This window comes from Eublepharis macularius, chromosome 17 (genome assembly GCF_028583425.1).
Source record: "Eublepharis macularius isolate TG4126 chromosome 17, MPM_Emac_v1.0, whole genome shotgun sequence".
NCBI classification, from domain to species: domain Eukaryota; kingdom Metazoa; phylum Chordata; class Lepidosauria; order Squamata; family Eublepharidae; genus Eublepharis; species Eublepharis macularius.
The window spans coordinates 29,130,125-29,151,885 of record NC_072806.1 but is presented as its reverse complement, the minus strand read 5'-3'; the positions used below and the strand labels follow the sequence as shown (position 1 = coordinate 29,151,885).

The window sequence follows — 21,761 nt, the reverse complement described above, 5'->3', positions numbered from 1 at the left end:
TAGGTATAATCACAGTGGTGACCCATGCACATGTGAAAGGGACTGGTAAGGCAGATACAACTGAGAGCTCAACGGCTGAAGGGACAGCAGTGACGTGACTTGGAATGGATCCAGAGGAGTTAGCCGTGTTAGTCTGTAGTAGCAAAATCAAAAAGAGTCCAGTAGCACCTTTAAGACTAACCAATTTTATTTTATTGTAGCATAAGCTTTCGAGAATCAAGTTCTCTTCATCAGTGATGAAATGGCAGATGTATTGACGCTGAACAGGACGCTGAATCATCATAAATGGAAGTGGAAGCAGCACGGAGATGAAGTTTTCTCATCTGAATATGGAGACCGATGACATACATCTCCTCTGAGTATTTTCTGTCATCATTTGTTGAAGGACTGTCGCAGGAGAAGGCTTGGTACTAGTGGTAGGTCCTCTCACTATTGAAAATCTACATGAGTAGTGTAGCTCCAGTCCCTGCAAGACAAGTCTTCTTGGTATCAACAGTCTCTATAGAGAGGCATTTGATTCTTGGATGGCAGGACCAATATTGGGGATGAATCCTGCTCCCTTGGTTGCTCAGTGTACAATGGTTATGAGAGGAGGTGCAGACTGCTGTTTGATGAGCAGCAGCACCCAAGGTGTCATCAATTTGACTCTCCAAGGAGTGACTTATGGAGATCCTTCCTGACTTGTAAGAAGGTTCTTTGGTATCTAGAGATGAATGGCCTCCAGAATGGGTTCCAGCTCCAGTAATTCAACAGGCAGCTCACTTATCAAGTCTGAAGTCAGACTGAAAGAGGTGAGGCTGGTATGGGTGCAGTCACCAATGGAAGTACCTCAATGGGACAAAGTTTCTACCATTGCTGCTTTTTCTCAGGCTGTAGTGACCATCTTTCTCTTCCTCTGGTTTGGAAGCCAGGACTCCTGGACTTCCTTGAAGGTTATTGATGAGACTTGCAGGTATGATATTGAGGGAGCCTTTGGCAGAGGAATTGGCTCAGTTATCCACTTTGGTGTCAAGAGGGAGCCTTTCTCAAAGGAGAAGGTGCAAATGGGACTGTCCCTCCAAACTTGGTAGGTAAATGTGTTTGCTAGTCTTGGTGTTATAGCCCTTGCCCAAACATAGGAGATCAAACCGACAGGGAAAAGCCCGGATAGTGGTAGCTAGCAACAACAAGTCCGGGAATGAACCGTTAATCAGCAATTGAGTAGTAAAATGTTCTTTTTTATATAAGTGCAAAGTGCAAAAGTGCAAAAGGTGTCTTAATAAATATGCGATTCTAATAAATACAATAAATACAAATACAATTAATCCAAGTCCTATTTCTATGTCCAAGTCGTTGTGGTGAACGCTTGTCTCCAGCAGAGCTGTAACGCCGCAATGGGCTCACTCCTAAAAGTCACAGAGTTGAAGAGAAGGTGATTCCAGTCCAATCCAAACTATGATAATATTATTCAAGAATGTGCCGACGGGATTATGCGGGCATCCTATACAATTCCCGTTTCGTGTATTGCACACTTCCTCTGGGCACAATTAAAGATGGACTGTAATAAAAATACATCTATATGAATATATAATATATAATATAATAACCATCATTACTCAATGCATGCATACAGCATATACTCACAAATCACCCTTGTACCAATTGCTCTAAAAGTGACTGCCAACAATGTTCCTTGTATCAATCCATAACAATCATATAGCAAGTGACATGGACATAAAACATACAGGAAAGGGCGTGCTTAAATATACAAGCTCCAACAGATCAATTAATCATATGACGGACCCTTAAAGTACAACACTACTTTTAAGGTTACATAGTGCTATATCAGTACAACAAATACATATCGACACACAAAGGGAAGATGGAGAACCTAAAGAACCAAACTGTATTTTTAGCCCAAAAAACATGAGTAGTCTATTTCATTGTTAAGACCCGTAGGGGCAAGACTCTGAAGCCTGAAAATCCACCTCGTCTCTAACTGCAGCAGCCTCCTGGGGCCATCTTCAGGGATAGGTTCCTGAATTGAATCTACCACAGTGATTTTAAGGTCGCCCAGGGTATGATGACAATCCCAGTAGTGTGAGACCAGCGGCGCCTCTTTAACTTTGTTTTTTATTCTGGAGACATGTTCCTGGATTCTAGTCCTGAGGGGACGGGTGGTATTACCCACATAGTATAGTGGGCAGCTACATTGAATGACATACACAACGTTAGACGATTTACATGTAGTGAAGCCCCGTGGTATTTCACGTCTATCCGGAAACATGTCCAAAAATTTAATCATGTAGGGACATACATTACAGTCCCCACATCGAAAGTGGCCTCTAGGAGCTGGTCTAGTTTGCCTTTGGGCGGAGGTCTCCGGAGAAAATTCAGACCGAGTAAGTATGTCTTTAAGGGATCTAGTTCTACGGAGTCCGATGGCGGGGCTACCCTCACACCCAGGGATGTTATCAATTAAATGCCAGTGTTTCCGAATAATTCGACATATGGGGGCGGACAATGGGGTGTAATCCAAAGCCCATTTCAAACGATTATTATTACTACGGACTTTGGGGGCCAGTAAATCCTCTCGTGGCGTGACAACAGCCCTATTTTCAGCCGAGGCGATAGCTGACCGGGGGTATCCTCTACTAGAAAAAGCCTTTCCTAGTTTGATGCAGTTAGCCCTAAAGTCTCCTTCGTGGGAAGAGTTGCGTTTGAGCCGCAGGAATTGGCCCACTGGAATATTATATCTAAGGCGTTGTGGATGGAATGAGGAAAAATGGAGGTACGAGCATCTGTCTGTGCTCTTTTTAAAGGGCCGTACACCTAATTGACCATCACTAGATTTATAAATGGTAACATCCAGGTAGTTAATGCAATCATTACTACCTTGCCACGTAAATTTAATGTCCGGGCTGATGGTATTTACCCAAAGTCCAAACTGTTCTGCAGCCTCCCGTGTTTTAATCAGGGCAATGGCATCATCTATGTATCGGCGGTAATACACAATGGATTCTCTATAAGGATTATTGTCTCTATTTAGAATGTAATCCGTCTCTAGTTGGGCCATAAATAGGTTGGCGATGGAGGGGGCGGCCGCGCACCCCATCGCCACACCTTTAATTTGGTAGTAGAATTCGCCATTGAATTTAAAATAATTACGCTCCAATATTACATCCAAGATATTGAGCAGAAATGGAGTGGACGGACTCTGCGATGCTCTAGTAAGTAGAGCTGTTTCCACCACCATTCTAGCCCCCTCATGGGGAATCGATGTATATAAAGACACTACATCAAGTGTCATCAGGTAAGCAGAGTCAGGGAGCACTAAACTCTCCACGGAGGCAATGAGCTGCATGGTATCACGTAAATATGCCTCCGTGCGACCCACAAGTGGCTGCAGAAAATAATCTAAATAAATAGAGAGGGGTTCCAATACCGAGTTGCTGCCTGAAATTATCGGCCTTCCAGGAGGCGGTCTGCCTCCTTTGTGTATTTTTGGAAGCAGATAAAACACTGGGGTGCGGGGACACTTGTTCTGCAGTCCCTCATGGGTTTTGTTATCAATTTCATTATATATCAAACCCTCATCTAAGACAATCCTAATAATTCTTCGAATCTGGGGCAGCGGGTCCCTCCCGATTTTCTTATAGTCGGAGGCAACTGAAAGCTGTCTGGTTGCCTCTTGGAGGTAGTGAATAGTATCTTGTATCACTATACCCCCGCCCTTGTCGGCAGATTTAATAATGATATTAGGATCCCTTTTCAAAGAATTGAGTGCCTCCCATTCACCTCGGTCTAAATTGTACCTATGCGCTCTCCTCTGCCTTTCCAAATGTTCAATGTCCCTAAGTACCACCCTTTCAAAACAATCTATTGAAGAGTCCACCACTGGGGGACAAAACGTGGATTTCTGTCTGATATTGATGTCCGGAGTTGCATTAGTGGAGTTACCAAAAAACTTTTTTAATTTTATAAGTCTAAGCAATTTATATGCATCTAGTCTAGTGTCAAAAGGTTTATAACTAGGTGTAGGCACAAATCCAAAGCCCTTATTAAGTACACTTCTCTCTGATTAAAACACGGGAGGCTGCAGAACAGTTTGGACTTTGGGTAAATACCATCAGCCCGGACATTAAATTTACGTGGCAAGGTAGTAATGATTGCATTAACTACCTGGATGTTACCATTTATAAATCTAGTGATGGTCAATTAGGTGTACGGCCCTTTAAAAAGAGCACAGACAGATGCTCGTACCTCCATTTTTCCTCATTCCATCCACAACGCCTTAGATATAATATTCCAGTGGGCCAATTCCTGCGGCTCAAACGCAACTCTTCCCACGAAGGAGACTTTAGGGCTAACTGCATCAAACTAGGAAAGGCTTTTTCTAGTAGAGGATACCCCCGGTCAGCTATCGCCTCGGCTGAAAATAGGGCTGTTGTCACGCCACGAGAGGATTTACTGGCCCCCAAAGTCCGTAGTAATAATAATCGTTTGAAATGGGCTTTGGATTACACCCCATTGTCCGCCCCCATATGTCGAATTATTCGGAAACACTGGCATTTAATTGATAACATCCCTGGGTGTGAGGGTAGCCCCGCCATCGGACTCCGTAGAACTAGATCCCTTAAAGACATACTTACTCGGTCTGAATTTTCTCCGGAGACCTCCGCCCAAAGGCAAACTAGACCAGCTCCTAGAGGCCACTTTCGATGTGGGGACTGTAATGTATGTCCCTACATGATTAAATTTTTGGACATGTTTCCGGATAGACGTGAAATACCACGGGGCTTCACTACATGTAAATCGTCTAACGTTGTGTATGTCATTCAATGTAGCTGCCCACTATACTATGTGGGTAATACCACCCGTCCCCTCAGGACTAGAATCCAGGAACATGTCTCCAGAATAAAAAACAAAGTTAAAGAGGCGCCGCTGGTCTCACACTACTGGGATTGTCATCATACCCTGGGCGACCTTAAAATCACTGTGGTAGATTCAATTCAGGAACCTATCCCTGAAGATAGCCCCAGGAGGCTGCTGCAGTTAGAGACGAGGTGGATTTTCAGGCTTCAGAGTCTTGCCCCTACGGGTCTTAACAATGAAATAGACTACTCATGTTTTTTGGGCTAAAAATACAGTTTGGTTCTTTAGGTTCTCCATCTTCCCTTTGTGTGTCGATATGTATTTGTTGTACTGATATAGCACTATGTAACCTTAAAAGTAGTGTTGTACTTTAAGGGTCCGTCATATGATTAATTGATCTGTTGGAGCTTGTATATTTAAGCACGCCCTTTCCTGTATGTTTTATGTCCATGTCACTTGCTATATGATTGTTATGGATTGATACAAGGAACATTGTTGGCAGTCACTTTTAGAGCAATTGGTACAAGGGTGATTTGTGAGTATATGCTGTATGCATGCATTGAGTAATGATGGTTATTATATTATATATTATATATTCATATAGATGTATTTTTATTACAGTCCATCTTTAATTGTGCCCAGAGGAAGTGTGCAATACACGAAACGGGAATTGTATAGGATGCCCGCATAATCCCGTCGGCACATTCTTGAATAATATTATCATAGTTTGGATTGGACTGGAATCACCTTCTCTTCAACTCTGTGACTTTTAGGAGTGAGCCCATTGCGGCGTTACAGCTCTGCTGGAGACAAGCGTTCACCACAACGACTTGGACATAGAAATAGGACTTGGATTAATTGTATTTGTATTTATTGTATTTATTAGAATCGCATATTTATTAAGACACCTTTTGCACTTTTGCACTTTGCACTTATATAAAAAAGAACATTTTACTACTCAATTGCTGATTAACGGTTCATTCCCGGACTTGTTGTTGCTAGCAAACATAGGAGATAGCTATTGTGACCATCTCTGGAGGAGACAGACTCTTATGATAGTTTATGAATTATGTTGTCCTAGCCATGAGTCAAAATCTACAAAAAAAAAAAAGTCCAAAGGAGCCTCAAAGAGAACTCCCTGGATCCACTGAAGCTTCCAAAAGGAGAATGGGCTGCTGATGGGTCAAATCTGTCAGTCCTGAGGTCCCAGGCATATTAGCTGGAACCTGGGTGAGTCTGACACAGTGACTCAGGTGCTTACAGGGGTGCCGGAGGTGGAAATCAAAGCAAAAGCTCTGATTCAAAATGATTCTTCTGATGCAGTGGATGAAAAGGAACTAAGTGGGAGAGACACGATTCCAGCCTCTGGAGCATGCATGGTCAATGGTTCATTCATGGGAGAGCAGATTTTCCCACCTGTTTTGTAGCTTTAAACGTTTCCAAAATTGTGCTCTGTGCAAGGGCAAAGCTCATCAGTGTGATGCACAGAGACCATGAAGAACTAACAAGCTGTTGTGTGAAATAAAAGACATAACCAGTGCAATCATGTGTGAAGGGGAATTGGCTTTTAGGTGTAACAGTCTTAGAGTCATCCCATTTAGGATTTCAGCATTAAACAGAGCCGTTTCAAAGGCCAGTTTCAGTGGGAAGCTATAGAACCATAACTCAAGGATTATGGGAAACACTCGTGCAGCAAATGTGAATAGTCTTCTGTGTACTACATGGGGCGTATCTTGTATTCCTGATAACTGATCAATCCTCTGAAGATAGTTCATGCTTCACTAAGCCATCTAATTTAAGTTATCACAGCCATCTTGATTCCTGGATAACGTTAACAAGCAGTTCAAGACTACACATCTAAACCATTTTACAGAAAGGCTAGGGTTCAGCTACTGTTCCCTAAGGGGCAGGAGGAAGCCAACAAGAGCAGCTGAAAAGTGTTCCTCTATTTGCTTTACCTCCCCCTCTCCTCCTGCCCACAACCATCTTTTCCTCTCTTTTCTTCTCTCAACGAAGAGAGAATGCACACATGACCGATGGGAAGGGGGCAACCTACAGAATTTTCTTTCAAGGTTATTTTTCAAAAAACAAGTTCAGTACATCAGGAAGGGCAGAGAACGGTGGCTGTGAAGCCTACTGATCCTTTGCACCTGCTTCCCAGACACCCCAGCGCTCACATTCAGATTGAGACCTGTTTGATCAGCAGAAGAGGGGAGTGTGGTAGACCATTCCATCAGGTGGGGGCCATTTGCAATGATGCAAAAACTGAATTATTCTAGAGAGCTGTCATGTAAGGAAGCAGTTTCAAAGAGATGCATAAGTAAAGGGATAAGGAGGGACTATAGATTTTATTACTGTGTACTGTCTCTGTTGCTGTATGTATGATCCTACCGGATAGTTTATATGTTATTTAATATAGTTTATATGTTGTTTAATATGTCAGTCTTACAACTGTTTATGCTCTGTCTTAGCAGATCTTCAACTCTGCATTAGATACTTGCTAGTTTTAAAGCTTTCCAAATTTGCACTTATACACCCTATTACACTGTTTATTGAAATGTCCTTGAAATTGACTTTACTGACTCACATTGTGTAATCTGCCTTGAGTCTCAGTGCAAAAGGAAGACTATAAATAATGCAAATAAATAAATAAACCAAACCACTTCTCCCCACCAAGGAAGGTTGCTCAGTGGGCTTTCCAAATCTGTCAGCTACAGATACTTCCCGAGCATGCTTCAGCAATTAGTTGGGAGGTGCCCCTGGTGCTGCATTCACCTTCTCTTGTTTGCTGCCCCTTCTTTCTATTTCCTGACCTGTTCCCTTGGGCTGACCTTTGGCTCAGGTCTTTAATTTGCTCCTGGATTCTGCTCCAGCTCTCTCCATCAGCCCTAATCAGATTAATCCCGTATTTGTATCTGACTGCTTTAGTACCTCCCTTGCAAGATGCTTCTTTCTTGTTGCCAATAGATTCTAGCCAGTTCTAACTTTCATAAACCTTGGTATCTGGCAGTTTAAATCCATGGAATACTATCAGTGCATACCATCAGCTCTTATGGCCCTTTACAGGTAAGTTGGCCGCACAGCAGTGAATCTAACAAAAAGATGCCTGTCCTGTCAACTACAATGAAAAAAATAATCTAATACGCAAATTCACAAAATCAGTTGGAACAGTTAAAGTTAGGGTATACCAGAAGATAAGCTATTATGACCTTACTTAATTCTAATAGGGGGACTCCAAGTGTAATGCTATTCTAGCAGAAAAGTCAGGAGCTGATTATAATTAAAACAAGCATCTTTTGAAGATGAGCACCAAAAGCACTCTGAATTTTTCCATCACAGTCAAAATAACGGGAATCAGAAGTAAGGAGATTCATTCTAGATCTCAAGAGTTTCGTGCGTGTTCCCCAATAAGAGTCAAAGGTGACATAAGACCCCCATCTACCAGGAAAATTAAGGCAAGCTAAATGGATTTTCTAAATAGCAAAAACCATGGCAATATCCTTCAGAAAACATAACTAGAACCTGCTAGTCAAAAAGGAGGTTCTTCTGAAGTACACCACATTTTAAAAACCCTAAACCATATTGTTAAATCAGTTTTCTGAACTACATGGGAGGGGCAAGCTATTAAAACATTAAAATATTTTGTTTACTATCTAGAATGTAGGCAGATGCTTCGAAACAGACACTGACACCCACCTACCCCAATCAAAGCGCTGGAATAAGACAAGCCACATCCTGTGACCAAAAATGTTGCAGACTGCAGAAAGAACATATTGAGCAAATTAAAGGAATCAAGCTCGTTTTGCTATATTACATAATCCTGGGTGCAGAATTTGCCTTATGTTGCCATGGCATCTCTCTCTTTTAATTTATCCCAGATTTTAAACCTCTGTGAATGAACAAGGCAGAACTCTCACGGTTTTACCCGTTCGTATAAAGCACCACTCAATCCTGGTTAATATTGTCCGGGTTTACCCATTCGTATAAAGCACCATTCAATCCCAGTTAATATTCTTGAGACAGAAAAACAACTGGTCCAGCTTCAAGCCAGCTCAACTGACATACTGTTCGCTCCTCCTACTCTCACATGATTGAACAGAGCAGTGTTAACATGTGGGGAGAGGATGAGTCTAACACAAACCCTGCTTTTGTTTCTCTTGTCTAGTGGAAGAAATTGGCCCCAGTGAGGTCTCAGTGAAGGCTTCCTCCTATCTCTGTCCCTCACTGTAAATTCCTAAAGTTACTCCCCCCGCCCTTCCCGGTCTGCCTTTATTAGAAAACTATTTTAAATTATGTGGTTTGTCTTTTTTTTTTTTAACAAAAGAAGATTTTTCTTGAAGATATAGAGGGTCCTGGAGCCAACGCGTCTCAAAATTAGCTGCCCTGGCTTTGCTTTATTTAACAGCAGTCTGCAATACCGCATGGCAAGCTGGTTTTGACATGAAGAGGGTGAAAGATAGGGTATCTATCTGCTGTTCAAAGGAGGGAGAGGAGTCAAAAATCACAATGGGCTTGCCCAAACTGTTGGACGTGCCAGAAGTTGCCATAAAGCCTAGAAGTCTGCACCGAGAATGCCAAATCTAGCCATCCTGAGTACAGTCTGTTCAAAATGGAATCTGTGAGGGAAAGTGGGCACACAGTGCTTGACATCAAGAAAAGCCATGAACACCGATATAACTGAACTGATCTTGAATTAATTACTGAACAAGTTTTTGCAGTGGTTGGGCACTGGAGATTGAGTGTTCCTGCTCCTCCCATAACTACCAAATTAGAATAATTTATACAAAATAAAAACCTGTACATGTTTATTCAGCATGCATAATTTTACAGGTCACGTAATTCAGCTTTCCTCAGCATAGATCTTATTTTGGCACAGAGTGAACATCTAGTCCATAAAGCTTAACACTGTACTATCTAACTGGCTATAACTCTCCAGGGTCTCAGGTACAAAAAGGACAAGCCAACATTGCCTTTTTATACTGGGGATGCCAAGGTCTGAACCTGGGAACCTCTTGCAGGTCAAGAAGGTGTTCTTTCACTTAGCAACAGTCCCTAAAAAGCACATATAGTCTTGGATGCCAGTAACAAGATTACAGGCTGGTTCACATACACTACTGGACTGCTTGTCATTTAAAGGGAGAATAAATACAATAGAATGTCAGAGTGCTTACAAGTGATATGAAATTCCACACTGTAGTATTAGTTCTGTGGCTTTAAGCTACCAGAACAGCTGGTCTCCTATGTGCCTATGTTTCTCCTCTAATGTAAAAAAAAAAGGGGGGGGCAAGGTGCGTCTTCTCTAATGTAAAAAAAAAGGGGGGGGCAAGGTGCTTTGTGATGGTATTTGATCTCCACACACATAAATCACCATAATACAGTAATTGTCACACAGACAAACATATATGTGAAAAGTAACACAGCACTTCATGCCAAAGAAAAAATGGCTAAAGAATCATACATATAAAAAAAGAATGGTTTAGAATACTTTAAAAGCCTGCATGTTCCTTAAATTACAGAACACCCAACACATCACAACGTAAGTAGCAGGTCATTTTTTTCATACAAACACAATTATTTTTGAGCCAACAGCCAAGAGAAGCAGGAAAAAGAACAGAAAATATAATATAAGGAAGGAATAGTTTTTTTTGAAAAAAAGCAAATTTCTTAGAAGTGCAATGCAATAAGCAACACAACATCTTTTATTAGCTGGCATAAGGTTTAGAGTTATGCAGGATTCATCTGACAAAACTATCCTTAGAGAGTAATTCTGGGTTCCTAAACATTTGCAGATCCCAACCTATTACCATTCAAATACTAAAGACAATGAGAAGCTAGGCCACTGGCAAACACAGCGATGAGCCATCTTTCTGCTTTGCTTGAAGAAGTGTTCTGTGTAGCTTTACAAGTTACGTGCTCTTATAATAAAAACAGGTTTAGCAAACTACCAGGAGTTAGCTGTATTCATCTATTATACCCAAAAAACATGTCAGTCTTCTGGCATTTTTAAGTCTAACAAATTTATTGTGGCATCAACCGTCATGAGCCAGAGTCCACTTCATCAGATGCATGAAGCGTTATTATCCTTAGCTGGCAGGGGTGTGTGCACGCATAAACAAAAGAAAAACAGTACCTGTTGATTAACCGCCACCGCCTATTTAATATCTTACTCTGATTTGTAAGCCATAGGCAAGAAAAAGGATTGTATCCCCTTCCTTCTAAACAGCCCAACTCTTTCTAGGTACATACTAATTTTTAACTGGCACGTGATAGAAGAGAGTGGAGTCAAAGGAATGACCATTTTGTCTTTCCCTTTCAGTCGCCTTCCCAACTCATTTCCCTTTCCCCATGACCACTGTATACCCCTTTACAGGAAAGAGGCCAATTTTCAAACATTTGACAAAAGCGATCTGATATTCGAAGAAAAATCTATAGTATCCAAGAGAATATAGAGATTAAAAATTACTTGCCACCAATGCATGTTTTGTTGAAGCAAGATTTCGGGATATCCAACAACACGGCACAGAGAACAAGGCCTTCTCCCAATGTTGCCCCCTAACACTGGTAAATGCTGAGGTTTACTGCCTCTGTGGAGGTTCCCTTTAGACACCAAAGCTAGTAGATCCTAATGGACCTCCATGTATCCGTCTAACCTCCCTTTATAGGTATCCATGCCCATGGTTAAACATACTGGTTTGAAGATTCAACAGTTTCACATCTGAGTTCCTTAAGGACCCTTGGGTATGTGCTATCCAGTGCACAGCTATTAGCTTTTAATTTGCCCAGTAGTCCTAGAACCTCATCTCTAGTCATCTTAATTTGACTCAGTTCTTCCCTCAAAACAGCAGCTCCAGTGTGGGTGCACCCTTCACTTTCTACAATAAAAACAGATGTAAAGAACACATTCAGTTTCTCTGCCATCTCCCCATCTTCCTTAAGCAATCCTTCCACTCATTGTCATCCAATGGCCTAAGCACATTACTGGTCTGCTCTTTGTGCTTTCCTTATTGTTTGCATCCATTTATTTTGCCAGTACTTGGGCTGCTTTTTGTTGAATTTAAAGTAAACCTAGCTGAGCCTGAATAATTCTGACTGCTGAAATGATAACCTTTCTTGTGGACAATCACCAAGATTCCTTATTTAACTGGGACCCTACTTTACCAAAACAATAGTCAAAAGATTTCTTTCCCTTAACACACCTTTGCAATATTTCTCTTCAGTCCTGGACAGCTGGGGAGGCGGATGTCTGAGCCAAAAGTTAAGACAGCAATAGCAGCGACTTGTGCTGTGGTGCTTGTTAAACCAGATTGGAGGCTTGCTGATTGCGCTCACTGCTTAGAAGTATCCTACCTTATAAGCAGTGTTATCTGTCCCTCACACTTCCACATAGTGACTCATCACCTTTGTTTGTTTACTGAATAGAATTATAAAGAAATAAAGTTACCTGTCAGTCATTTTTCTTTGTTTTGCCAGAGATAACTTTTAAATTATATAAACATTTCAGCTTCAGCCTTGTTTAGAAACACAGTTGGGTTTTAAGCTTTTGAACAGCCAGTTGCCTGATTCCGTCTCTAAGACGGAGAATTTTTATAAATATGAATACAACAGTTTCTTATTCTTTCAAATCATATTCAGGCATCTTACTATGGCATACATCTACCAGAAACAATATTATTTTCACGTAGCTAGATATTCATTCCTCCTATGAATAAAGATACCCCTGTCACCAGCTACCAACTTGCCATCACTGAGACTAGAAAAAGAGGAAGCAGCAGTCAGGCACTGCTCCATTGTGCAGTACCTGGGTCCAGATCGAGTCAAAAACCACTTCCCATGGGAGCAGAGAAAACTGCACTGTCAGTGTTATTTGTATTGAATTCTGATCAAGGTGAGCCACTTTGAGTTTTTGACTGGACAAAATTCCGCAAACGATGCAAAACTGAATTATTCAAAAGGGCTTTTTACTCAGCGAGGAAGGCTGTATTGTAGGGAGGTGGTCTCAAAGAGATGCTTCGCTAATGAGTTAGGGATCACAGACTTCACCACAATGCTACCTTACAACCTATCTGTTGCTTTAAGTATGTACTCCTATGTACTACCTGTTGCTTTAAGTATGACCCTACTGAATAGTTCTATGTTGTCTAATGTCAGTCCTGGAATTGCTTATGCTCTGTTTCAGCATTACTTTCAACTCCATATCAGATTTTTTACTAATATTATGTCTTTGTAAACTTGCATTTTTTAATCCAATGGCATTGTTTATTGAAATGTCCTTGATACTGACTGTACTAATCTCACACTATGTAATCCACCTTGAGTCTCAGTGAGAAAGGTGGATTATAAAACTGGAATCTAATTTTCTGGCAATGTTTTTGTAGACACAACAAACGAATAAGGACCCCATTGTCAGTTTGTATGTCCAACACGAAAAGCCTAGAGCGGCAAATACTTGCAGGCTACTTTCAGATCCTTTCCCATTCATTCCTTTTACTATTTTTTTCTCCCAGTGCTGCAGCACATTAATGCAGATGGTCACAGTGAGCTTTCCCGGTCAGACATCCATGATCTTTCCTGGGCAGGCACAGCCAAATATGCACAGGAAGTCAGAGCACAAAAGGCACCAAGGAGAAAGCCTTGCTCCCATTCAGTGGTTTTCAAGCTTCCTGCCTGGAGGGACCCTTTCCATATGGACTCATGTCCAGCAGTGGATCCTTAGGAGCACAGTTTACACAGGATATTGACCAGGCATGCTGGGCCTGAATGCCGATCGTGCCCTAAATATACCCAGTATTCTCTTCCTGTTGCAAGTTGCAGAGGATTTATCAGCTGTGATGGGAAAGCAGTCTTCCAAAGGGCTTTTGTTCTTTGAGAACTGACCACCACTGCCCTAACGAACCCAAAGATACCAGACAGTACATAGGAGCCTATGTACCACCACAATGCATTTTAAGGAGATATGGGAGTGAGCCCTAGGCCCTCAAGCGAAAAACCATAAGCACATACGCAGTCATCAGATTATTCTCTCTCCAAAACCAGGAAATAATCGGCCTGGAACAAATGCCAACTCGACTCAGCTCTTCTTATCAGAGAAGCCATTGGTAAACAGGCAAGCTTCACAATGCATGAAGTTCAGTACCTCTAGACTGGGGTGTGGAGTTCAATATCCTGCACAGGGAACAAACAGCTTCGTGGTTCACATCAACTGGCTGTAGCTGCCGTGCGCTTACTTAGAACAGCTGTAACACTGATACAAAGAGGGAAAGATGACTCCCAAAGCAGTCCACCTAGAGATACAGAACTTCCAGATCATTTGAAGCCATGGGAGAGGGGAACTGTTTTTCATAGTTTGGGGAGAGACTACTCAACATTTTGGTGGGAACTTAAAAGTTGGAAAAATAAAAGTTGAAATTAGAAAACACAAATTTCATAACAAACAAAGGAAGTTATGATTTGGACAGTAACAATTTCGTTCACTCATGGCACTAGCAACATATTTGGATATTAAGTTAAATTTTGTAACATTTAAAACAATGAAATCTTCAACTATGCATTATCATATACATATTCACAAAATTAAGTCATTTTAAACACCCTTGAAAATACTGTATATGTCTACAATAAACACATGAATTATTATTACATTTGACAATTGTTTTTCTTACTACATATTTGGAGTAAAAACCTTATCTCAAAAAGCATTTCAGCCACTGAAAAATAGGTAATGTTTCTTGAGAATTTTAATGTTTCCCCTAATTTCCAGTCTTCCTATTGGGGAAAAAATGGGGAAAGTTATTGAGAAATACATGAGTTATCTTCACCCCCGCCCCAAACTTGTAGGGTTTTTTTAACTGGACCTTCACATCTCTAAGTGCCCCCCAAACAAAAAACTTAAGAACCTGAATATAAGATCTATATTTACCTACCTACCCATCCAGCCACCCACAAAATCCATATATAACCAACAGTTCTGAAGTTCAGATGTCCTGGCAGAATTGTTCCACTTCATTGTCACCCAATTCAACAAACAGGAACAACGAGCTCCAGCTAGTCATGACACCATACACAAGACAGTAAGGAGGAGACAGGAGGTAGAACCATACTGTTCTTTCAGATATTAGTCTCATACTAGAATCCTACTTATCTACCACATTTTTACCCCTTCCAAGAAGCTCAGGGTGCCATTATGCATTTCTCCTCTACTTTATCCTCACAACTACCCTGTGAAATAGGTTTGGCTGAGACGGAGTAGCCAATTCAAAGTCCTCAGCTCCAGGGGAATTTGAAACAGGTTTCGTAATTCCTGATCCAACAACACTGACCACTAAACCACACTGGCTCTCTGACAACACCGTACAGCTGGTTCCTAACCATTCAGTGGTTAGACACTAGTTCTGAAAATCTTTATACAAAGAATGAATGTCACTGTAACCTAAAAGAAGAATCAGCCTCTAGGCAGACTCAGCTCATGGCAGACAGCATGTGGGAGTGTAAGAACTGCTGCTTGCTGCTCTCTCACAATCTCCCACTTTCACATGTGGAGCTTTCCAGTGCCTGCTTGGGAAGGCCACCAAGAAGCAAGCAGTACACTGTCCTAAAACCTTTCAGTCCTGAGTACTGGTGCCCTTGGATTGTGCGGAACTATTGGGTTGAAATCCACTCTCCTCCAGACCTTCCGGCGTATTAGAGTGGAAAAGAATCAGGCAATGGCCAAATACAGGGAAGTAGCCTGTTGAATAAGAGGCAGCAGCAGGTAAACAAATCCACAAGGCGGCCAAATGAATCCAGAATGCAGCAGGTCATCAAAGGGACTAGCAAGAGTCATAACATACAGAGAAGCTCAAAGGAATACATTCATACATTCTCCAAAAGTCAAGTTTTGTGGGCATAAACACTCTTGAGAGGTAGACCTATTATATACAACGACAGGCCGAAGGGGTAAGAGTCCAAACTAGACTCAGTATTCCTCAAGCTGGGAAGTAGATAAGCTGGGGAAACCATGTCTTCTGCTTCCCACCTGAATTTCCCCAGACAAAGCTCCTTCCTGCACTGGGGCAGAAACCACAGACCCAAAAACAAAGGGGGCAGACGAATAGGAAATCAATGGAAATTTAAATGGAGAGCTTTCATGAAGGCCTGGTATGCCATGAGAAGTGGGGCTGTCTGGGCACTAGTTTAAGTCTTCACTGGAAACCCATTTTTAAAAGTGAGAGCTTATTTATGAAACATCTGCAAAATATGATATTATCTCCTCTTACTAGAGGTCTTCCCTGATAACATCCCATCTTTTAAGAACACCAACATTTAGCAATTGCTTCCCCGCCCCCCAGAAAAGCACCTGAGCAGTGATCATAATAAAAATATACATAATATAAAACATAGCAAAGCAAAGCAAATAGAGATTCTACAAAAAGCTAAGCTTTGGGATAATTATTCCAGATGGGTAGTTTAGTCTCCTTCAGCAAAAACAGTTGTGCACCAGTGTAAAAACTAACAAGATCTTATCTCAGTTTTTGTGGATAAGAGCTCATTTCACCAGCTGTATGCAGTGGTGCTTAATTATATATTTTTTCTTTCCTGACCTCATACATCCCTCTAGAGGGGACCTAGAACATGCAACTGACAAAGTGAGTTCTAGCCCACAAAAACTTATGCTAGAATAAAAGATGAATGATAAAGGTGCCACAAGTCTTATGTTTATTTTAACTCCCTGTCTTTCTCCTTGTTCCTCATGCCTTCCTTTTGCTTAGACATTTCGTCATGATGATCAGGAGGGCCTGTAGTATTAATCACCTACAAGAGAAACTGGCAGAAATTGCAAGCGTCCCGTAACACTGGGAAGATTAGCAAAATCTGGATGGCATCCGTTTTTGTGCCTCAGTCCTCAGCCCGTGTTGGCAGATGCATGAAATCAATGCCTAAATTGGTTGGTATAGGGGCAGAAAAGTTTACTAAAAGCAGGGCCAAAACCAGGGGGAACAGTAGGATGTTTTCTCCTCTGGCTGGAGGATGGTAGCCAATGTTTGCCCAGTTGCATAGCCTGAGACCCAAACTACATGTTACATTTTACACGTAATTCCCATGGGGACTTGCAGCCATAAGGCAGCCACAAATTCCCCGTAGCAACTCTATTTAGAAGTTGCGGATTCATATCAGGACTACAGTGTGGAAGGGAGGAGGTGGGGTTCCTGGCTTTTTCACCACCACACTGTTTTCTAGACCTAAAATTGCCCAGAGGGCCTCATTTGCGCCGATGGAAAGCTCACACCCCCCCATGGGGCAAAGATTGCCACTCTGAGCCTGTTTTGGGTTGAGAAAATACAGGGAAGAGGCAGGACCCCCCCTGCCCCAGGCCTGGTCCTGAGCAGAAGTGGGCCCCTGCAGTGCTTCCTGCTGCAAAGTCCCAGTTGGGACCACATGTTAAAAGTAACATTTGGTTGGCCCGCAGACACAGACAATAAGAAGCAAACCAAGGTCTGGAAAGAACAAGAGGCAGGTGGGGAGGAAGAAGGTAATGATGCTCACCAGGAAAATACAATTATGCCAACCATCCACTGATGTGCTGTTTTTATGAGACCAATTTAAGTAGCCTTGAATTTGCAGGATGCAGCCTCTAATCATTTCACAAAATCCACTTTTTAAATTTAAGAAGTAGAAACATTAATGACAACTCATCAAGTTATAAGCCCTTTGGACACATCTTTTACTAAAACACTAGCCTTAAAAAAAACAAAACAACTAATGTATCATTCCAGTTCCCCCAAGCAAACTGTCTCTCTCAGCCCTGTGGACAAGTGAAACAAAATACCTCACTCTGCACACCATGTCTTAGTACAACAAAAATATCTGTACAACGTGATAGTTATAAAACCAGGGTCAGTAGAAAACTGCAGGCAGCTTCTAAAAACTGCAAATCCCACAACTTCAGACCTGAAGGGAAGGGGGAGGAGATACTAACATAGTTTGCTATGAGGCTGGGTTCGGCTTCATGAAAATACCTCCAAGCTCTGTAAGTGGAGATCCATGCATATCTAACATACAAAGGTAAACAGGGCAAAATATTGGATCACTGGACTATTATTATTATTTAGATTTTTATGCCCCGCTTTTCTCCCCAGTGGGGAAACAAAGCAAATTACAGGATCATTCTAACCATCCTGTGAGGCAGGTTAGGCTGAGAGCATCTGACTGCCCAAGGTCACCCAACACAGCAGAGCAGGGGATTTGAACCTGGATCTAACACTCTAATCACTACATCACACAGCCTCTTTAAGCTTTCATATACTGTATTTTTCTCAAAGAAAGAATCCATGTCCTTTTCAATCTTCACAACGTTTTCAAAAATGTTAACAGAAAATACCGTAGCCTTTTCAGAATTAATTACTTTGGACCATTTTATTTAAAAGAGTAGCCACCGTCTCCCCACTACCAATTTTGTCAATATATCTCAGCTTTGAATGGTAAGAAAATGATGCCACCAAGGACCTTCTTTTAGCTTGAAAATCCATTTAAATATTATGAAGTGCCCAGCACAGTGCCTGCTCTACTTGATGAATCTCGACAAGGTGGAATCTTTCCTAACAACTTCAAGAAAGCTATTCCATAAAACAAAAGCAGCCACTGGGAAAAAAAGCTCTAGATCTAGCAATAACTACTCTATAACTACTCTACAGGACAGAATAATCAATAGGTGGTTGTCCAAAAAGCAGCGATATTTCCTTACAGTTTGATACTGGCAGATGTGGGTCCTGCCTGGACTTTAAAGGTAACAACCAGCTACTTGAATTAAATTTGGAAACAAGCCAACAACCAGTGCAAAGGGCTCAAAATAGGCATAATGCATGCCCAGTGGCTGGACCTAGCTAGTAAGTGGGCTGCTGCATTCTGCACCAGTTTCTGAACTGACTTCAAGGTCAACTGTCTTGCCTTAATGTTACTGTTGCATGGCTCAGTGAGGCCAGATTTGTTGGGTCTGAGAAGCGGGCAGCGGAGACCACTGTCCACTCTAGATGTAACTGATAGAAAACACTTTTTGTTACCCTCTCAACCTGTTTCTCCAAGAAACAAGCTGGGTATAAACCCATCCTCAAGCTCTTAACCAAGCCCAACAAAGTTAGCCCACAGCCACTTGATCACAGCAGAAAGGCACTGGTCCAGGACAGAAACAGCATTTTCTGGAGTCTTAATAAAATGTGTAGCTGAGTCTTCTCTCTTTCATTTTATTCTCACCTATCAATCCTGTAAAGTTGTTTAGGCTAAGAGGGAGTGATTGGCCCGAGGTCACCCAGAAAGCTTCCACTGCAGAGTGGGGATTTGAAAATGGGCTTTCCAGATCCTACTCCAACACTATGGTGGTTCTGGGATATGGGAGATAGAGCCTGGAGGCACTCTGCAGGACTTGTCCCAGGTTGCTGATTCTGAATCTTCCACCTCAAACTTTTAACAATGGCCAGGTAACAAAAAAGGGTTAATCATTCCAATGCTTTATTTTATTATTTTATTTTATCGTATTTATATTCCGCCCTCCCCGCAAGCAGGCTCAGGGCGGATAACAACATTATCCTTCTCACCCCCACTCCAATGTCCAAGCATCAAATGCTTGTAGCAGACTTAATAAAAATAATGAAAAGGAACACATGAGCAAAGAAATACATGTTGTTAACATTATGAAACTAGAAACTTTAACATCAAACAACAGGATAATTCTCCAGTAAAGGCAAATTTTGCAAGCAAATATTAATTTAAATATACTGCTTGATTAAAAATAATAGATGCAAAGGTTAAATAATAATAATAAGATGCAAAGGTTTGCCTGCTACACATTAGAGCATGGCCTCTACAAACATTTTTCCTAAAAATTGCAAAGGCTTTTATGCTAACAGATAAACATCCAGAGATTTGGCAGGAAGCATCCTATAAACTTGTGGCCTTCAGCAGGTCTAGTTCCAGGACCCACCTTTAGAACCTCGGAAGCACTAAGCTGCAAGCAGAACTCATCATAGTCACGTGACAAGAAAAGGGGGAGCCGCTGTTATGACCTCGGCAGTTCAAGCCCTGGGCAGTTCACAGCAGATCAAGGCAGCTGGATACAGGAAACTCAAGCAGAGCATCAGAAAGTATACCACAATGAGGAACAAGTCAAGGAGGAATCCTCTCCAGTGCTAAATGACTTAGCTTCTCCTCCTGCTGCTTCTCTCAGGTTGCATTGGAAGAGAAGCAGGAGGTATAGCTCCCTTCTTCTCTATACATACAAAATAGCAGCATTTCCTTCTAAGGAACAACAAGGGGGCAGCCTTATAGGGATTTCAAAATTAAGCCAGCATGGTTACTGTGCTGGGCTAGGTTATGGAAGACTTGGATTCAAATCACCACTCTGCTATGAACTTGGTTGGGAGACCTTAGGCCAGTCACATACTCTAAACCTAACCTTCCTTACAGGATTGTTGTCAGGATAGCCTGGAAGGAAAGAATAAGGCTACAAGGGAAGCTTCTTTTGAAGAAGGATGGGATGAGTGTACTAGGTAGGCAGAAGAGTGAAAGATGATTTGTTCAATTTAAGAACATATTTAATCAACCACACTTCTAAAAATTGCCACATAATAAAAGTAAAATTCAGGCGTAATACCATCAATGACTTAAATAACCTCTCGAAGACCTCAAGTTTAATCATGGAATTTTTCACTATATTCAAGTAACCACATAGGCCAAACAGACTTTAATTTCACTCTGTTCCTTGTACCACACCCTCTACTGAGCTGCCAGTGCACCTATATGTATTTGTACTCATCAAGAATATTTGCAACTATCCAAATAGTGCATAAAAAGAGTCAAGTGAAATAACAAACGAACAAAAGCACAGAAATCCTGACATTTTAGACCTCAAGGAATACTTTAATTTGATGCATTAAAATTATATCTTGTAATAAGAAACTACTGAAAGGCATAGAGGCAAGTCTTCTTGATATATAGAGATATGGGGGAAAGGTGATTTTGCAGCCCCCCCCCCAAATTAGGACAAGTGAGTCTGCATACCATGCACACTTGAAAAGAAACGCTGAAATCATACACTGCAGCCATCAAACGACAGCAAACAAGCCCCAAATCTAAACAATAACCAAAACAACGATAAAAGCCACAGCAGCAGCTTTTTTGCAGCTTCCTGAGGACATGACCAGGCCAAATCAATGAGAAGGAACCCTTGTATGCACTGCTGCCCTCCTGCCCCCTTGTCCAATTCCCAAGTCTCTGGGAGAAAGGTGTCAGGCTATCTCTGACATCTATTAGAGAGGGAAATTAGTAAGCTTTCAGAAGGAAGCCATTACACTTCCAACTACCTCCCCCTCCTCTTCAAGTGTCTCTCTCTCTCACACACACACACACACAGAGTAGTGCTGTGTACAAGGAAGAAGTCTGGACTTCTGCAGCACTGCAGAGAGTAAGGGGGAGGGGTGTGTGGGAAATATCTGTGCTCCCCATTCCTTTTGAAGGGGTGCTGTTGTCTGCAACTATAAGAACAGGCCTCCATCAACACCCACCCAGCAATGGCTAAAAGGGGGAGGGCTCTCTTCCCTCAAATGCTACCCATGTCACCATTTCAGCCAGGCCAGCACAGCATACAGGCAGGGCCATCCCATAGCCCTTTCCTCTTTTGCAGAAGCCAAGCAAGCCCACTTCCCCCATCTTTTGCCCAGTTCCCAGAGCCCAAGGCAAGATCCCTAACCTTAATGGAGCAGATGTCTTACAAATGGTCAGGTAGGACTCCCTTGCCAAGCAAGCCCATCCAGTGACCTGCAAGAAGCATATCCACTGCCTTCGCTTCCAAGTGGATCCCCCCCACCCCGGACTGGGGCCTAGCCCCCGTTTCCTTTCTGCACATCCCCTGGAGATGGGAGGAGGCCGCAAACAGCTCCCTT

General features: G+C 42.0%; 1 protein-coding gene across 1 annotated transcript in view; it reads right to left on the bottom strand.

Annotated features, from left to right (window-relative positions):
* The window catches only part of TAOK1 (TAO kinase 1), a 71,540-nt gene that overhangs the window by 48,980 nt on the left and 799 nt on the right, over nucleotides 1-21,761 (bottom strand). The window lies entirely within an intron of this gene.